We start from the raw sequence: 17,483 nt of genomic DNA, 5'->3' as shown, positions 1-17,483 counted from the left end.
ACACGGGGCAGAGCTGGGATTAGAACCCAGGTCCTTCTCACTCCCAGGCCCGGGCTCTCTCCACTAGGCCAGTTTCATGCCAAGTTCACTCATTCATTCATTCAGTTGTATTTATTGAGCGCTACTGTGCGCAGAGCACTGTACTAAGCGCTTGGGAAGTACAAGTTGGCAACATATAGAGACGGTCCCTACCCAACGACGGGCTCACAGTCTAGACGTTCTCTGCGGATCGCTGCCCTTCACTCTGTGAGAGGACGTTTTCAATCGATCGTTCGTATTTACTGAGTGCTTACTGTGTGCAGAACACTGTACTAAGCGCTTGGGGGACTACAATATAGCAGAATTGGTTGAGATGTTCCCTGCCCACAAAAAGTCAGGAGGCAAGTCACTTTACTTCTCTGTGCCTCAGTTACCTCATCTGTCAAAGGGGGATATATACTGTGAGCCCCATATTCTGCTGCTTGTTAAGTGCTTACTGGGTGTCCAGCACTGTTCTAAGCACTGGGGTAGAAACAAATTAATCTGGTTGGACCCAGTCCTCGTTCCACAGGGGGCTCTAAATAGGGACTTCACTGTCCAAATAGTCCATCTGGGGCCTGGACTGTGTCCAACTTGATTATCTTGTACCTATCCCAGCGCTTAGTACAGTTCCGGGCACGTGGTAAGCGCTTAACAGATACCATAATAAAAAAGCTTACAGTCTATGCATAGTTATGTACAGATAACCTGGAAATGCATCTTGTAAGGAATGGGACACTGAACTTGGGGGAAAATATTTCCGCTGAACTTAAGGTTACCTGCCTCCCAAGCTGTCGATGACTTGATTTGTTCCAAAAATTGTCGGCGAGCTTCTTGTGCCGGCAGGACTCGAATGACCCGTTTGGTGGATTGGGCTTCGATCAGTCGATCCGGGGTATTTACGCCAAACACCGACTGTGCAGAGTGCTGTACTGAGCGCTGGAAATGGGGGTGGTCTCTGCTACGGCCTGCTCTCCAGACCCTCTGGGATGATCACAGAAAGTCCTGGCTGAGGCAGAGTGGCGAAAATATCCGCTGGTCCAGACTTAAACAGATTTAACCTCTTCGTTAGGGGCATAATCCTTTCCCAGAATAATACCATCTTCTCCGGTCGTCGGGGAAGACAGAAAGCGGCAGGGATATCACGGTCTGAAAGAGTTTCCTTGAGCAGGGACAGAGGAGGTGGGTCTGGAGACTTGGTGTGTGGCAGGTAGCCTGGACCACCCCTTCTCCATGGCAACGGGTGTCGGGGAAGATGCTCGGGCCTCAAGCCGTGACTCCTGGGGAATTTTTTTTTTAAAAAACAGCGGTGGTTTCACTCAGCTTCTGCCCCTCACGTGAAGAGAGTGGACACCCATCTTCCCTCACCCAATTTTCCATGCCCTTCCCTGCCAGCTACCGGCCCGCCGAGCCTTCCTGTGGAAACGGTCTTATGTTCCGTAAAGAGGAAAACTTGGGGGACTCATCTTCAAACCGCACTGAAAATGATAATTTATTGCTTTTGCCACTGGTATGTGAACTTGTTTAATGAACCTATTTATTCTTATTTAAAAAAGAATATCAACTGTGCAAATTCCACTCTAAAATGTTTTGCTATCGTCCTTTTTTTTTTAATTTATGCTTCTCTTTATGTGTAAAGTACACTTTGTGAGTTTACAAGATGGACGGCACTGGTTGCTTTTCTATTTTTTTACAGAAAGCTTTCTGCATGGAACAGGTGTATATGTATGTATAAATATATATGTGTATATATAGAGATATATATTCCACATAACTCTGCTTTCTGACACCATCTGTTCCCATTCCAGGATAATAATAATAATAATGGCATTTGTTAAGCGCTTACTATGTGCAAAGCACTGTTCTAAGTGCTGGGGAGGATACGAGGTGATCTGGTTGTCCCACGTGGGGCTCACAGCCTTCATCCCCATTTTACAGATGAGGGAACTGAGGCTCGCAGAAGTGAAGTGACTTGCCCAAAGTCACACAGCTGACAAGTGGCAGAGCCGGGATTTGAACCCATGACCTCTGATTCCCAAGCCCGGGCTCTTTCCACTGAGCCATGCTGCTTCTCTGAGCCAAATGCCCCAAGCTCTTAGCATGAATAACTTGCAAGGAGGTTTGAAGGCAGTGAAATCCATCCATGGCATTTATTGAGTGCCTAATGAGTGCAGAGCACTTTACTGAGCGTTTGGGAGAGGACAAAGAATTAGAAGACATGATCCCTGCCCCCAAGGAGCCTCCAGTCTACTGCGTGCACTATACTGAGCGCTTGGGAGAAGACAATAGAGTTAGTAGGTGTGATCCCTGCCCCCAAGGAGCTCCCAGTCTACTATGTACAGAGCACTGAACTGAGCATCTGGGAAAGGACAGTGGAGTTAGTAGATGTAATGCCTGCCCTCGAGGAGCTGACAATGTTGGAAAATGGCAAGTGGCCCCTTTCCCTCAGGGTGGTCCAGGACGAGGCAAGCTGTGAGTCCGTTGTTGGGTAGGGACCGTCTCTATATGTTGCCAACTTGTACTTCCCTAAGTGCTTAGTACAGTCCTCTGCACACAGTAAGCGCTCAATAAATGCGACTGAATGAATGAATGTGACCCAGAATCCCAAGGGGAGGAGGGCAAGAGATGAGAGGAGCCCTGAGGGGCCAGCAAGTCCAGCCTCGCGTGCGGCCAGGGACTGACGAAGCCACCTGGGACGAAGGGTGACTCTCTGGGGCTGCGATCAACCGTTTTTATTGAGCACTTTCCGCGTGCAATGCATTGAACTAAGCACTTGGGAGAGTGCAATATAACAGGCTGCACCACCCCACCTCTCTGCGGATGAGCCATGAATAATAATAATAATAACAGCCTTTGTTCAGCGCTTACAATGTGCCAAGCACTGTTCTAAGAGCTGGGGGGATACAAGGTAATCAGGTTGTCCCACATGGGGCTCACAGTCTCAACCCCCATTTTACAGACAAGGTAACTGAGGCACAGAGAAGCGAAGTGACTTGCCCATGTGGTGGAGCTGGGATTAGAACCCATGACCTCTGGCTCCCAAGCCCGGGCTCTTTCCACTGAGCCACGCTGCGATGCCAGATCCTGTCTTGATTCCTGCCTTAATCCCCCTCTACTTATTAGTACTCAGTGAATATCATCATCAATCGTATTTATTGAGCGCTTACTATGTGCAGAGCACTGTACTAAGCGCTTGTGAAGTACAAATTGGCAACATGTGAATATGTGGACAAGGGGTCCGTGTTGGGTCACCGGGGGAGAGTCAGGGGTGTTGGATGGTCCGTGCTGGGTCACTGGGGAAGGAGTCATCGATGGAGATGAGAAGCAGTGTGGCTCAATGGAAAGAGCCCAGGCTTTGGAGTCAGAGGTCATGGGTTCAAATCCCAGCCCCGCCAACTGTCAGCTGTGTGACTTTGGGCAAGTCACTTTACTTCTCTGTGCCTCAGTTCCCTCATCTGTAAAATGGGGATGAAGACTGTGAGCCCCCCCGTGGGACAAGCTGGTCACCTTGTAACCTCCCCAGCGCTTAGAACAGTGCTTTGCACATAGTAAGCGCTTAATAAATGCCATCGTTATGATGGAGAGGGGAGAGTCAGGGGTGTAAGATGCTATGTGATCCTGTATACTGTACTGAGCACTTGGGAGAGTATGGGAGGAAATCATGGAGTGAGCAGTCCTGGGGTCTGTCCCCAAGGGGCCACAGTCTATCGTAGTAATAATAATAATAATGGCATTTGTTGAGCGCTTACTGTGTGCCAAGCACTGTTCTAAGCACTGGGGTAGTTGCAAGGTAATCAGGTTGTCCCGCGTGGGGCTCACAGACTTCATCCCCATTTTACAGATGAGGAACCTGAGGCACAGAGAAGTGAAGTGACTTGCTCAAAGTCACACAGCTGATACGTAGCGGCCGGGATTAGACCCCACGTCCGTATGCGGGTGCTGTACAGAGTGTTTGAGAAAGTGTGGGAGAGAATCATAGAGTTGACAGATCTGGTCCCTGATCTCAAGGGAGTGACAGTCTACGGTGTGCAGACACTGTACTGAGCGCTTGGGAGAGCGCAGAAGAGAACCAGTGGCTCAGCAGGCCCGATACCTGCTCTGAAGGGGCCGAGGGTCTAGCGGGGGGAGAATAAAAAGGAAAGAAACGATGTTTCCCTCCACCCCTCCCCAAACAACCTCCCGATCTCTGCGGAAGCTGTGGGAAGGCCATGAAGGCCAACCGGCTCCTTGTAGAACTGGCGGAAGACTTGTTCCGGCCCTTTGGGGAAGGCTTCCAGGCAACCAGGGAGAGTCAGGAAAAGCCGGCCCGTTTCCGTTTGGGAAAAGGTGCGGGGGAGGGGGCCGTTGGGAGCGGGAATCGGTTGTGTCTTTGCAGGTTCTGATGCATGAAGCGTTTCCTTTCGGTCTGTTTTTCTTTCACAAGCTTCGGCTTCCCCCTCGCCCCCTCCACCCACCTTGGCAGTCAGCCGTCTGGGGTGTATCCTGTTTCCTCGGCGGATGGGGGGTACCCAACCGGAGCCTCGGCCTCCACCACCGCCCTCCCCGAAATGAGCCCCCCTGGCGAACAGGGAGTCTATTTTGAAGGGTGCCTTTGCCCTGGATTTCTTTGTGCAGGTTAATCGGTTCTGTACTTCCCCTTGCCAGGCCCATCCCACAGTTTTCCAGGCGTCAGGACGGGGGTTGGGCCGTGCGGCCAGAAGAGCGTTTGGGGTGTCGGTCGTCGGTTACGGGGTGAAGTCGGGATCATGAGGAGGGCGGCGTGGGCAGTTTGAGCCATCAGAGAAGGAAAGTCCCAAAAGCCGCCGTCTTGCCCACCGCCTTCCTGGAAGAGAGACTGTTTTTCTAGGCCGGAGGCGAGGCTTCGTCACGTCGGCCCTGGGTGGCCCAGGATGGGGAGGCCGCGGAGAGGCCTGGACCTCGGCTCTCCCGGCCTCTTGGCCGGGCAGGGGGCCGAGCGCGGAGGAGGAAGTGACCTCCGGATGACTGTCCACCGGGTTCCCGCCCACGGACGGATTCCCGAGGATAACACCCGGTCTCCGGTCAAGGGTCAGCTTACCTGAAAGGCTCACTTCCCGGAAGCTGGCTGGATCTTAGGGTTCAGCTCTCCTGCCCCTTCCCCCTCACTCCCGTTCCCTTCCCCCTTGGCTCCCCCTAACATCCCCTTTTTCTCACCCTTTTTCCTCTCCCGCCCCCACCTCTCAGCCTCCCTCCCCAGGCCTCCCTTTGTCCCAAGATTTCCTAGTCCCTGGGCTAGTACTGACCAAGCAGGGATGGAGCTGAGCCGGGCAATCTGGGCCTGATTGGGCAGCGAGAGGGTGATTGAGAGGGGGCGGGAGTGACCGGGCTGGGCCAGCGCTGACCAGATGGGGATGGCGATGACCGGGAGGGGACCGTGGTGACCGGGAGAGGTGGTGCTGACTGGATATTGAAGGTGGCATTCGGGAAAGGACGGTGTCAGTGAACAAGTGGGGACAACACCGATCGGGCCGGGCCGGCGGTGAGAGGGCCGGCTTGGAGGATGGACGGGCCGACCCGATGCCCAGCCTAGATCTGCTGGGGTCCAAGTTAGTGGACAGGTACCCACAACTAGTACTCCCAACCCCCCACCGCATCTCCAGTTCTAGCCCCTCCAGCGTGAATCAGTGGAAAGAGCGCGGCCTTTGGAGTCAGAGGTCACGGGTTCAAATCCTGGCTCCGCCACTTGTCAGCTGTGTGACTTCACTTCTCTGGGCCTCAGCTACCTCATCTGGAAAATGGGGGTGAAGACTGTGAGCCGCCTGTGGGACAACCTGATCGCCTTGTAACCTCCCCAGCATTTAGAACAGTGCTTGGCACACAGTAAGCGCTTAATAAATGCCATCATTATTATTGTTATTCAGGGGCTTTCGCCCCCTGAACCTTAGACTCTCACATCTCTACATCGACTTTATTATTAAGAAGAAGAAGAAGAAGGGGGAGAAGGAGAAGGAAAAGAAGGAGGAGGAGGAGAAGGAGGAGAAGGACGGGGAGAAGAAGAAGAAGGAGGAAGAAGAAGAAGGAGGAGGAAGAAGAACTGTGGTATTTGTAAGTGCTTACTATGTACCAAGCACTGTTCTAAGCGCTGGGGTAGACACAAGCTAATCAGGTTGGACACAGTCCCTGTCCCACATGGGGCTCACAGTCCTAATCCCCATTTTACAAATGAGGTAACAGAAAATGATGATGCTGATGGTATTTGTTAGCACTTACTATGTGGCAAGCACTGTTCTAAACGCTGGGGTAGAAACAAGCTAATCTGGTTTGACGCAGTCGCTGCCCACATAGGGTTTATAGTCTTAATCCCCATTTTACGATGAGGTAACTGAGGCACAGAGCATGATGATGATGGTATTTGTTAAGTGCTTACTCTGTGCCAAACCCGGTTCTAAGCACTGGGTTAGATACAAGGTCATCAGGTTGTCCCACATGGGGCTCCCGGTCTTAATCCCCATTTTACTGATGAGGAAACTGAGGCACAGAGAAGTGAAGGCCACACAACAGACACGGGGCGGAGCCGGGAATAGAACCCAGGTCCTCTGACTCCCGGGCCCGGGCTCTTTCCAAGAGACCATGCTGCTTCCCTTTATTGCTCTTCCCATTTCTCCATCCCCTTCCACTTCCATAGACCACCGTGTTCCTCACGGGCAAGATTCTGCCTCTCACTTTTGGTCTACTCTCCATTCATTCATTCAATCATATTTACTGAGCGCTTACTGTGTGCAGAGCACTGTACTAAGCACTTGGGAGAGCACCGTACAGCAATAGACACACTCCCTGCCCACAACGAGCTTACAATCTAGAGCTCTTTGCATGCGGAGGCACCCTATACAGTGGTACAGCACTTATTAGACACCTACTATAGCAACCGGTGCACAGTAAGCACCCAAAACAGTGCTGTGTCCAGTACAGTACTCGGCACAGTATATATAGCACTCTGCACACAGTAGGCACCCAGTACAGCACCCTCCATGTGATAGGTACTCAATACAGAGCTCTGCACACGGCCAGAGCAAAATAAGTATTTATATATACACTATTTGTGAACCTTCATCTCTCTAAGCTATTGCTTTTTTTTTCCCCATTAAGTTTGAACTGCGTTTCCTCATTCTTGTTTTATTTTGGAATTTTAAACGAAAACATTTTCCTTGGAAAGTTTCTAAATACACAGTAATACAACCGGGAGGGGCCGCCTAAGTGAAATATGTATATTTAGGTCTGTTTTTGTCTACGAAACCCTTTGCTGAGTTCAAACTATTCGGCATCAGGCCGCGGTGAATCAGAACAGCCAAGTGGATTTCATCTCTCACCGTCATGTGAATCCGTGTTTTCCCGGCTCCTCGTGTTCCGAAGTGTTCTTGGAGCGCTGAGCGTTGTGGGGAGACCGCTCGGGTCCTGGCACCGGCCTCCGGACTTCCCACCGGCCCGTGGCCTCCTCTTTATTCCCATCCACCTCTTCCCGGCCATTCCCACTCCTCCACCCCACTGGAATCCAGTCAACAAACAGCTCCTCTGGGAACTAAACCATGGAGCCGGGGTGATGTCGGGAAAAGGTCATTTAGGCTTGTAGACTTTACCTCGATAATAATAATAATAATAATGGTACTTGTTAAGCACTTACTATGGGCCAAGCACTGTTTTAAGTGCTGAGGTAGATACAAGTTAATTATTATTATTATGGCATTTGTTAAGCACTTACTATGGGCAGTGTGGCTCAGTGGAAAGAGCCAGGGTTTGGGAGTCAACTTGTAAAAATAATAATAATAATAGCATTTATTAAGCGCTTACTATGTGCAAAGCACTGTTCTAAGCGCTAGGGAGGATACAAGGTGATCAGGTTGTCCCACGGGGGGTTCACAGTCTTCATCCCCATTTTCCAGATGAGGTAACTGAGGCCCAGAGAAGTGAAGTGACTTGCTCAAAGTCACACAGCTGACAAGTGGTGGAGCCGGCATTTGAACCCATGACCTCTGACTTCAAAGCCCGGGCTTTTTCCACTGAGCCACGCTGCTTCCCTATTGCACTTCCCAAGCGCTTAGTCCAGTGCTCTGCACACAGTAAGCACTCAAAAAATACGATTGGATGAATGAATGAATGAGTCAGAGGTTGTGGGTTCTAATCCAGCTTCTGCCACTTGTCAGCTGTGTGACTTTGGGCAAGTCACTTCACTGCTCTGGACCTCAGTTCCCTCACCATCTGTAAAATGGGGATGAAGTCTGTTAACCCTAGGTGGGATACCCTAATTTCCTTGTATCTACTCCAGCGCTTAGTGCTTTGCACAAAGTAAGCGCTTACCAGATGCCATCATTATTAGGGGCCGAGCACTGTTCTTAGCACGGGGGTAGATACAAGGGAATCAGGTTGTCCCACGGGGGGCTCACAGTTTTAATCCCCATTTTACAGATGAGGTAGCCGAGGCGCAGAGAAGCACAGTGGCTTGCCCAAGGTCACACAGCAGACGTGTGGCGGAGCCGGGATTAGAACCCAGATCCTTCTGACTCCCAGGCTTCCTGGAAGCCGCATGGTCTAGCGGAAAGAGCACGGAATTGGGTGTCAGAGGAGGTGGGCTCTAATCTCAGCTGTGCCACTTGTGTGCTGTGTAACCTGGGGCAAGCTGCTGCACTTCTCTGTGCCTCTGCTCAACTTCTCCGTTTCTCAGTTCTCTTACCTGTAAAATGAAGATAATAATAAGAATAATAATGGCATTTATTAAGCACTTACTATGTGTAAAGCACTGTTCTAAGCGCTGGGGAGGTTACAAGGTGATCGGGCTGTCCCACGGGGGGCTCACAGTCTTCATCCCCATTTTACAGATGAGGGAACTGAGGCCCAGAGAAGTTAAGTGACTCACCCAAAGTCACACAGCTGACAAGTGGCAGAGCCGGGATTTGAACCCATGACCTCTGACTCCAAAGCCCGGGCTCTTTCCACTGAGCCACGCTGCTTCTCTCTCTGGGAGATTCAATACCTGCTCTCCCATCTACTTAGATTGTGGAATAGGGACCGTTTTGGATCTGAATATCTTGTATTCGTTCATTCATTCATTCAATTGTATTTATTGAGCGCTTACTGTGTGCAGAGCACTGTACTAAGCGCTTGGGAAGTCCAAGTCGGGAACATATAGAGACGGTCCCTTCCCAACAACGGGCTCACAGTCTAGAAGGGGGAGACAGACAACAAAAAAAAAACATGGAGACGGGTGTCAAGATCGTCAGAACAAACAGAATTAAAGCTATAGGCACATCATTAACAAAATAAATAGTAAATATGTACAAGTAAAATAAATAGAGATATTAATCTGTACAAATATATATGCAGGTGCTGTGGGGAGGGGAAGGAGGTAGGGCGGGTGGGATGGGGAGCTCTTAAAACAGTTCTTAACACACAGAAAGCGCTTAACATGCCCGCCTCCCCCACCTGTCTGCTGTGTGACCTTGGGCAAGTCACTTCACTTCTCTGTGCCTCAGTTCCCTCATCTGTAAAATGGGGATTACGACTGTGAGTCCCACATGGGACAACCTCATCTCCTTGTATTCCCCCCAGCGCTTAGAACAGTTCTTTTGCACATAGTAAGCACTTAAAAAATACCAACATTTTTATTATTATTAACAAATACGATTATTATCAATAAATATTATTGATTGACATTATTACTACTGCCTCTACATAGATAAGAACAGATCTCTCATCTGCAGGCAAAAGATAACAAATTGTAACTATGTACTTATCTATGCACCCGTCAATTGTATTTATTGAGTGCTTACTGAGAGCAAAGAATCCCGGCTCCGCCAAATGTCTGCTGTGTGACCTTGGACAAGTCACTTAACTTCTCGGAGCCTCAGTTCCCTCATCTGTAAAATGGGGATTAAGATTGTGAGCCCCACGTGGGACAACCTGATCACCTTGTATCCCCCCCAGCACTTAGAACAGTGCTTTGCACATAGTAAACGCTTAACAAATGCCATTATTATTATTATTATTACTAAGTGCTTGGGAGAGTGCAATATAATGGACATCAAAAACCCACTGTTGGGTAGGGACTGTCTCTATATGTTGCCAATTTGTACTTCCCAAGCGCTTAGTACAGTGCTCTGCACATAGTAAGTGCTCAATAAATAAGACTAATGATGATCAAAAAACTCATTTTATAAAGTTTATTATTAGTCCAGGTTTCCATTGATTTTAGATCCTGTAAGTATGTTGAGTGTGGTGTTTCTCGGGTGGTTATTATGTACTATATCAATCGTCATCATCAATCGTATTTTTTTGAGTGCTTACTGTGTGCAGAGCACTGTACTAAACGCAAAGGAGAGTAGAATACAACAGAGTCGGTCGACTTCCTCCCTTTCCGCGATGAACTGGGCAAGCTCTGCCCGTAGGTGCTTGGGGTAGAATAGTGCTTTGCACATAGTAAGTGCTTAACAAATGCCATTATTATTATTATTATTATTACTAAGTGCTTGGGAGAGTGCAATACAATGGACATCAAAAAACTCATTTTATAAAATTTATTATTAGTCCAGGTTTACATTGATTTTAGATCCTGTAAGTATGTTAAGTGTGGTGTTTCTCGAGTGGTTATTGGGTAGGGACCGTCTCTATATGTTGCCAATTTGTACTTCCCAAGCGCTTAGCACAGTGCTCTGCACATAGTAAGCGCTCAATAAATATGATTGATTGATTGAAAGAGCCTGGGCTTTGGAGTCAGAGGTCATGAGTTCAAATCCCAGCTCCGCCTCTTGTCAGCTGTATGACTTTGGGCAAGCCACTCAACTTCTCCGTGCCTCAGTTCCCTCATCTGTAAAATGGGGGTGAAGACTGTGAGCCCCCCATGGGACAACCAGATCACGTCGTATCCTCCCCAGCGCTTAGAACAGTGCTTTGCACATAGTAAGAGCTTAACAAATACCAAAAATAATAATAATTATTATTATTTATGCCATTTTGGTGCATTTCTGGTCTGTTTGGAACACATTAATGCACTTTACATTATTTCCTGGGGGGGAAACCGATCTTTGTTTATAATCATAATTAGGGTATTTATTAACCACTTAGTCTGTGTTAAAACTGCTGGAGTAGTTGAAAGGGAACAGTCCCTATTGATGATGGTATTTGTTAATCGCTTACTGTGTGCCAGGCACTGTTCTAAGCACTGGGGTAAATACACACTAATCAGGTTGGACACAGTCCCTGGCCCTCCTGGGACTCACAGTCGAGAAGCAGCGTGGCTCAGTGGAAAGAGCCCGGGCTTTGGAGTCAGAGGTCATGGGTTCAAATCCCAGCTCTGCCAATTGTCAGCTGTGTGACTCTGGGCAAGTCACTTCCCTGGGCCTCAGTTCCCTCATCTGTAAAATGGGGATGAAGACTGTGAGCCCCCTGCGGGACAACCTGATTACCTTGTAGCCTCCCCAGCGCTTAGAACAGTGCTTTGCACATAGTAAGTGCTTAATAAATACCATTATTATTATTATTATTATTATTATTAATCCCCCTTTTTATAGCTGAGGCAACTGAGGCCCAGAAAAGCAAAGTGACTCGCCCAAGGTCACCCAGCAGCGTGGCTCACTGGAAAGAGCCCGGGCTTTGGAGTCAGAGGTCGTGGGTTCAAATCCTGGCTCTCCCAACTGTCAGCTGTGTGACTTTGGGCAAGTCACTTCACTTCTCTGGGCCTCAGTTACCTCATCTGTCAAATGGGGATTAAGACTGTGAGCCCTCCGTGGGACAACCTGATCACCTTGTAACCTCCTCAGCGCTTAGAACAGTGCTTTGCACATAGTAAACTCTTAATAAATGCTATCATTATTATTAAGTGGAAGAGGCGGGATTAGAACTCAGGTCCTTCTGAGTCTGTCCACTAGTCCATGCCTGCTTCCCATGCTTCCTTCCCTCAGGGTTCCCACTCTATCTCAGTCTTTCTATCTCAGTCTATCTATCTCGGGTTCAAATCCCGGCTCCACCAACTGTCAGCTGTGTGACTTTGGGCAAGTCACTTCACTTCTCTGTGCCTCAGTTACCTCATCTGTAAAATGGGGATGAAGACCGTGAGCCCCCCGTGGGACAACCCGATCACCTTGTAACTTCCCCAGCGCTTAGAACAGTGCTTTGCACATAGTAAGCGCTTAATAAATGCCATCATTATTATTATTAAGTGGAAGAGGCGGGATTAGAACTCAGGTCCTTCTGAGTCTGTCCACTAGTCCATGCCTGCTTCCCATGCTTCCTTCCCTCGGGGTTCTCACTCTATCTCAGTCCCATTTTCCAGGTAGGGAAACTGAGGCCCAGAGAGGTTTAACTGATTTGTCCAAGGTTGCCCAGCAGGCTGGTGTGAGGGGCAGGGGGAGGGACAGGAGGGGGTCGGGAGAGGGGCGGCCTATCAACGCTCCCGAGTCTCTCACTGTTTGGAGATTCCCGTTCTGGAATCTCTATCCTGGCTTGATCCCATTTTGGGAATGTGGGTTTTCAGCGCCGCCTGGCGGTCATACAGCTCACCACCATCGGCGTCGTAATAATTAAGAATAATAATAATAATATTTATTAAGCGCTTCCTATGTGCAAAGCACTCTTCTAAGCGCTGGGGAGGTTGCAAGGTGATCAGGTTTTCCCAGGGGGGGGCTCACAGCTTTAATCCCCATTTTACAGATGAGGGAACTGAGGCCCAGAGAATCTGGGAAGCTAAGGCCAGGTTGCTTCACTCTCTGGATGCCGCTTCTTTCCTCTTCCCATGGCTTTAATTCAGAACCAGGCCAAACACGAATTATTTATTCATATTAATGTGACTTAAAGTGACTTGCCCAAAGTCACACAGCTGACAGTTACCACTTACCTCCTTCCCCTCCCCACAGCACCTATATATATGTATAGATGTTTGTACGTATTTTAACTCTATTTATTTGTACATATTTATTCTATTTATTTTATTTTGTTAATATGTTTTGTTTTGTTGTCTGTCTCCCCCTTCTAGACTGTGAGCCCACTGTTGGGTAGGGACCGTCTCTATATGTTGCCAACTTGTGCTTCCCAAGCGCTTAGTACAGTGCTCTGCACACAGTAAGCGCTCAATAAATGCGATTGAATGAATGAATGACAGTTGGCAGAGCCGGGATTTGAACCCCTGACCTCTGACTCCAAAGCCCGGGCTCTTTCCACCGAGCCACGCTTCTTCTCACTACAGTCGTAGTACATCACTATGTATCAGACGCCTAGCGTGGGTAGAACTGGACGTTTCGTCTGTGTGGACCGGGTGCCTACTGTGTGCAGAGCGCTGTGCTGGACTTCTCCTGTGTACAGACCATTTTGCCCCGCACCTACTATGTGCAGAGTGTAGAACTGGAATAGAACCCAGGGCTGGAAGTCGGAAGGTCATGGGTTCTAAGAGGCAGAAGCAACTTGAGAAGCAGCGTGGCTCGGTGGAAGAAGCCCGGGCTTTGGAGTCAGAGGCCATGGGTTCAAATCCCGCCCCTGCCAATTGTCGGCTGGGTGACTTTGAGCAAGTCACTTAACTTCTCTGTGCCTCAGTTACCTCATCTGTAAAATGGGGATTAAAACTTTGAGCCCCACGCGGGACAACCTGATCACCTTGTAACTTCCCCAGCGCTTAAAACAGTGCTTTGCACATAGTAAGAGCTTAACAAATACCATTATTATTATTATTATTCTAATCCCCACCCTGTCACTTATCTGCTGTGTGATCTTGGGCAAGTCACTTTACTTCTCTGGGCCTCTGTTACCTCATCTGTAAAATGGGGATGAAAACTGTGAGCCTCCCATGGGACAACCTGATCACCTTGGACCCCCCCACCATCGCTTAGAACAGTGCTTTGCACATACTAAGCGCTTAACAAATACCATCATCATTATCATTATTAACAGGCACCATTATTACCATCTATCTCACTGCTGACCTGTTGTCCACATTCTCCATCCAGCCTAGACCGATTCGTACTAACCGATTCGAGCGCTTAGTACAGTGCTCTGCGCACAGTAAGCGCTCAATAAATACGATTGATGATACAGACCAGCAGACCGCCGCTCCACCCTCCTTCAAAACCCCCGGAAAATCCCACCTCCTCCAAGAAGTCTCCGCTAACGCCTCATTTTCCTCCTCCCTCTCCCTTCGTGTCACCTACACACTTGGATCCGTAGTCCTTGATATAATAATGATAATGATAATAATAATAATGGCATTTATTAAGCGCTTACTATGTGCAAAGCACTGTTCTAAGCACTGGGGAGGTTACAAGGTGATCATGTTGTCCCACGGGGGCTCACAGTCTTCATCCCCATTTGACAGATGAGGGAACTGAGGCCCAGAGAAGTGAAGTGACTTGCCCAAAGTCACACAGCTGATATTCGCCCCCACAACACTCACATCTGTGTCCTGACACAATGGTGTTTCCCCTCTCCTTAATTTCTTTTGTCTGTCTCCCCCCGTAGACTGTAAACTCTTTGAGAGCGGGGATCACGTCTACCCTATCACGTCTATTATATCATCCTTCCCAAGCACTCAGTACAGTGCCAGGCACACAATAACCACGTGACAATATCGTTTTTAAAATGGTATTTGTTGAGCACTTACTCTGTACCAGACACTGTCCAGCGCTTAGAACAGTGCTTTGCACATAGTAAGCGCTTAATAAATGCCATCATTATTATTATTATTCTAAGCGCTGGGGGGATACAAGGTAATCAGGTTGTCCCACATGGGGCTCACAGTCTTCATCCCCATTTTACAGACGTGGAAACTGAGGCACAGAGAAGTTAGGATACCCGTCCAGGGTCACGTAGCAGGTTGAATGATGGAAGAACGCTAGCAGCCCTGAAAAGGAGCTGACCACTCCTCAGAAAGGGCTTCCTGGCCACTAATAATAATAATAATAAAAATTGCAGTATTTGTTAAGCGCCTGCTATGTGCCAAGCGCTGTACTAAGCGCTGGGGGAGATAGAAGAGAGTCGGGTCCCCCCCTGGGATCATGCTCTAAGTAGGAGGAAGAACAGGTATTGAATCCTCATTTCACAGATGATGAGGGGGAGGCACGGAGAAGTCGAGTGACTTGTCCAAGGTCACGTAACAGGTATGTGGCGGAGTAGGATTAGAACTCAGGTCTTCTAACTCCCAGGCCTGGCCTCTGTTCACTAGGCCATGCTTTTTCTAGTCACAGCTCCACAGCGGAGTCTCCCGAGGCCGTGGGAATGAGATGCAGCGTGGCTCAGTGGAAAGAGCCCGGGCTTGGGAGTCCAGAGGTCGTGGGTTCCGATCCCGGCTCCGCCACTTGTCTGCTGTGTGACCTTGGGCCAGTCACTTAACTTCTCTGGGCCTCGGTGACCTCATCTGTAAAATGGGGACGAAGACTGCGAGCCCCACGGAGGACAACCTGATGACCTTGTATCTATGAAGGCTGTGAGCCCCCCGTGGGACAACCTGATCACCTTGTAACCTCCCCAGCGCTTAGAACAGTGCTTTGCACATAGTAAGCGCTTAATAAATGCCATTATTATTATTATTATTATTGTTATTATTATTACCCCAGTGCTTAGAACAGCACTTGGCACATAGTAAGCGCTTAATAGATGCCATTATTATTATTATTATTATTACCCCAGTGCTTAGAACAGCGCTTGGCACATAATAAGCGCTTAATAAATGCCATTATTATTATTATTATTATTACCCCAGTGCTTAGAACAGCGCTTGGCACATAGTAAGTGCTTAATAAATGCCATTATTATTATTACCCCAGTGCTTAGAACAGCGCTTGGCACATAGTAAGCACTTAATAAATGCCATTATTATTATTATTTTTATTACCCCAGTGCTTAGAACAGGGTTTGGCACATTGTAAGCGCTTAATAAGTGCCATTATTATTATTATTACCCCAGTGCTTAGAACAGCGCTTGGCACATAGTAAGCGCTTAACAAATGCCATCATTATTATTAGAAGCAGCGTGGCCTGGAGGCTAGAGCCCAGGCTTGGGCATCGGAAGGTCATGGGTTCTAATCCTGGCTCTGCTACTCATCTGCTGCGTGAGTCAGGGCAAGTCACTTCATCATCAATCGTGTTTATTGAGCGCTTACTGTGTGCAGAGCACTGTACTAAGCGCTTGTACTAAGCACTGTACTTCACTTCTCTGGGCCTCAGTTACCGCGTCCATAAATGAGGATTGAGACTGCGAGCCCCACGTGGGACGGGGATTGGGTCCAACCCGATTTGCTTGTACCCACCCCAGGGCTTAGTACAGTGCCTGGCACGTAGTAAGTGCTTAACAGATGCCACAATTATTATTATGATTATTGTAAAGCGACCCCCTTTGTGCAGGTCTGGACCGGCCTGGCTCAGACCGGGCCGCGGGACGCTTAAGATGGAAAAACTGAGGGGGAGAGAGTCATTAAAATGAATAACGAGTGTCAGTGTACACGGGGCTCTGATGAAGTGCGAAACCACAAGATGATAGAATATGTTTTCGTGCTCGGGACGCTGGACGCAGGGCAATTTCCGAGGCCTTTAGGGAAATCGAGGCCGATGCCGCCTGGCGTGGGAAACAAATCACTTGGGTTCGGGCAAGTCAAAATAAAATAAGACCAAAAATAATAGCGATATCGGTGGCGGGCATCTCTGCGGACAGCGTTGTGCTGAGCAACGGGGCGGGTATACTGTACTCTACCGAGCGTTTAGTAAATTCAATGGGATGAAGTGATTGAATCTGGGATAATCAGGTCAGACAGTCCCCATCCCATTCTTTTAGACTGTGAGCCCACTGTTGGGTAGGGACTGTCTCTATATGTTGCCAATTTGTACTTCCCAAGCGCTTAGTACAGTGCTCTGCACATAGTAAGCGCTCAATAAATACGATTGATGATGATGATGATCCCGCGAGGTCTCTGTCTAAGAGGGAGAGAGGACCAAAAAATAGGTTATCCCCATTTTCGGAGTGAGGAAGCAGAGACTCACGGAGGTTAAGCGGCGTGGCTCGGTGGAAAGAGCCCGGGCTTTGGAGTCGGTGGTCATGGGTTCAAATCCCAGCTCCTCCAATTGTCAGCTGTGTGACTTTGGGCAAGTCACTTAACTTCTCTGGGCCTCAGTTCCCTCATCTGTAAAATGGGGATTGACTGTGAGCCCCCCGTGGGACAACCTGATTACCTTGTTACCTCCCTTGTTACAAGGTGATCAAGTTGTCCCACGTGGGGCTCACAATCTTAATCCCCATTTTCCAGATGAGGGAACTGAGGCCCAGCGAAGTGAAGTGACTTGCCCAAAGTCACCCAGCTGACAATTGGTGGAGCCGGGATTTGAACCCATGACCTCTGACTCCAAAGCCCAAGCTCTTTCCACTGAGCCACGCTGCTTCTCTTAATTGCAGCGTAATTTGTAATTGTAATTTGCAGTGTATAATTTAAAGGTAGGTAGAAGCAGCGTGGCTCTGTGGAAAGAGCCCGGGCTTGGGAGGCAGAGGT

This window comes from Tachyglossus aculeatus, chromosome 24 (genome assembly GCF_015852505.1).
Source record: "Tachyglossus aculeatus isolate mTacAcu1 chromosome 24, mTacAcu1.pri, whole genome shotgun sequence".
Lineage (NCBI taxonomy): Eukaryota > Metazoa > Chordata > Mammalia > Monotremata > Tachyglossidae > Tachyglossus > Tachyglossus aculeatus.
Note: the sequence above shows the minus strand (reverse complement) of the source record.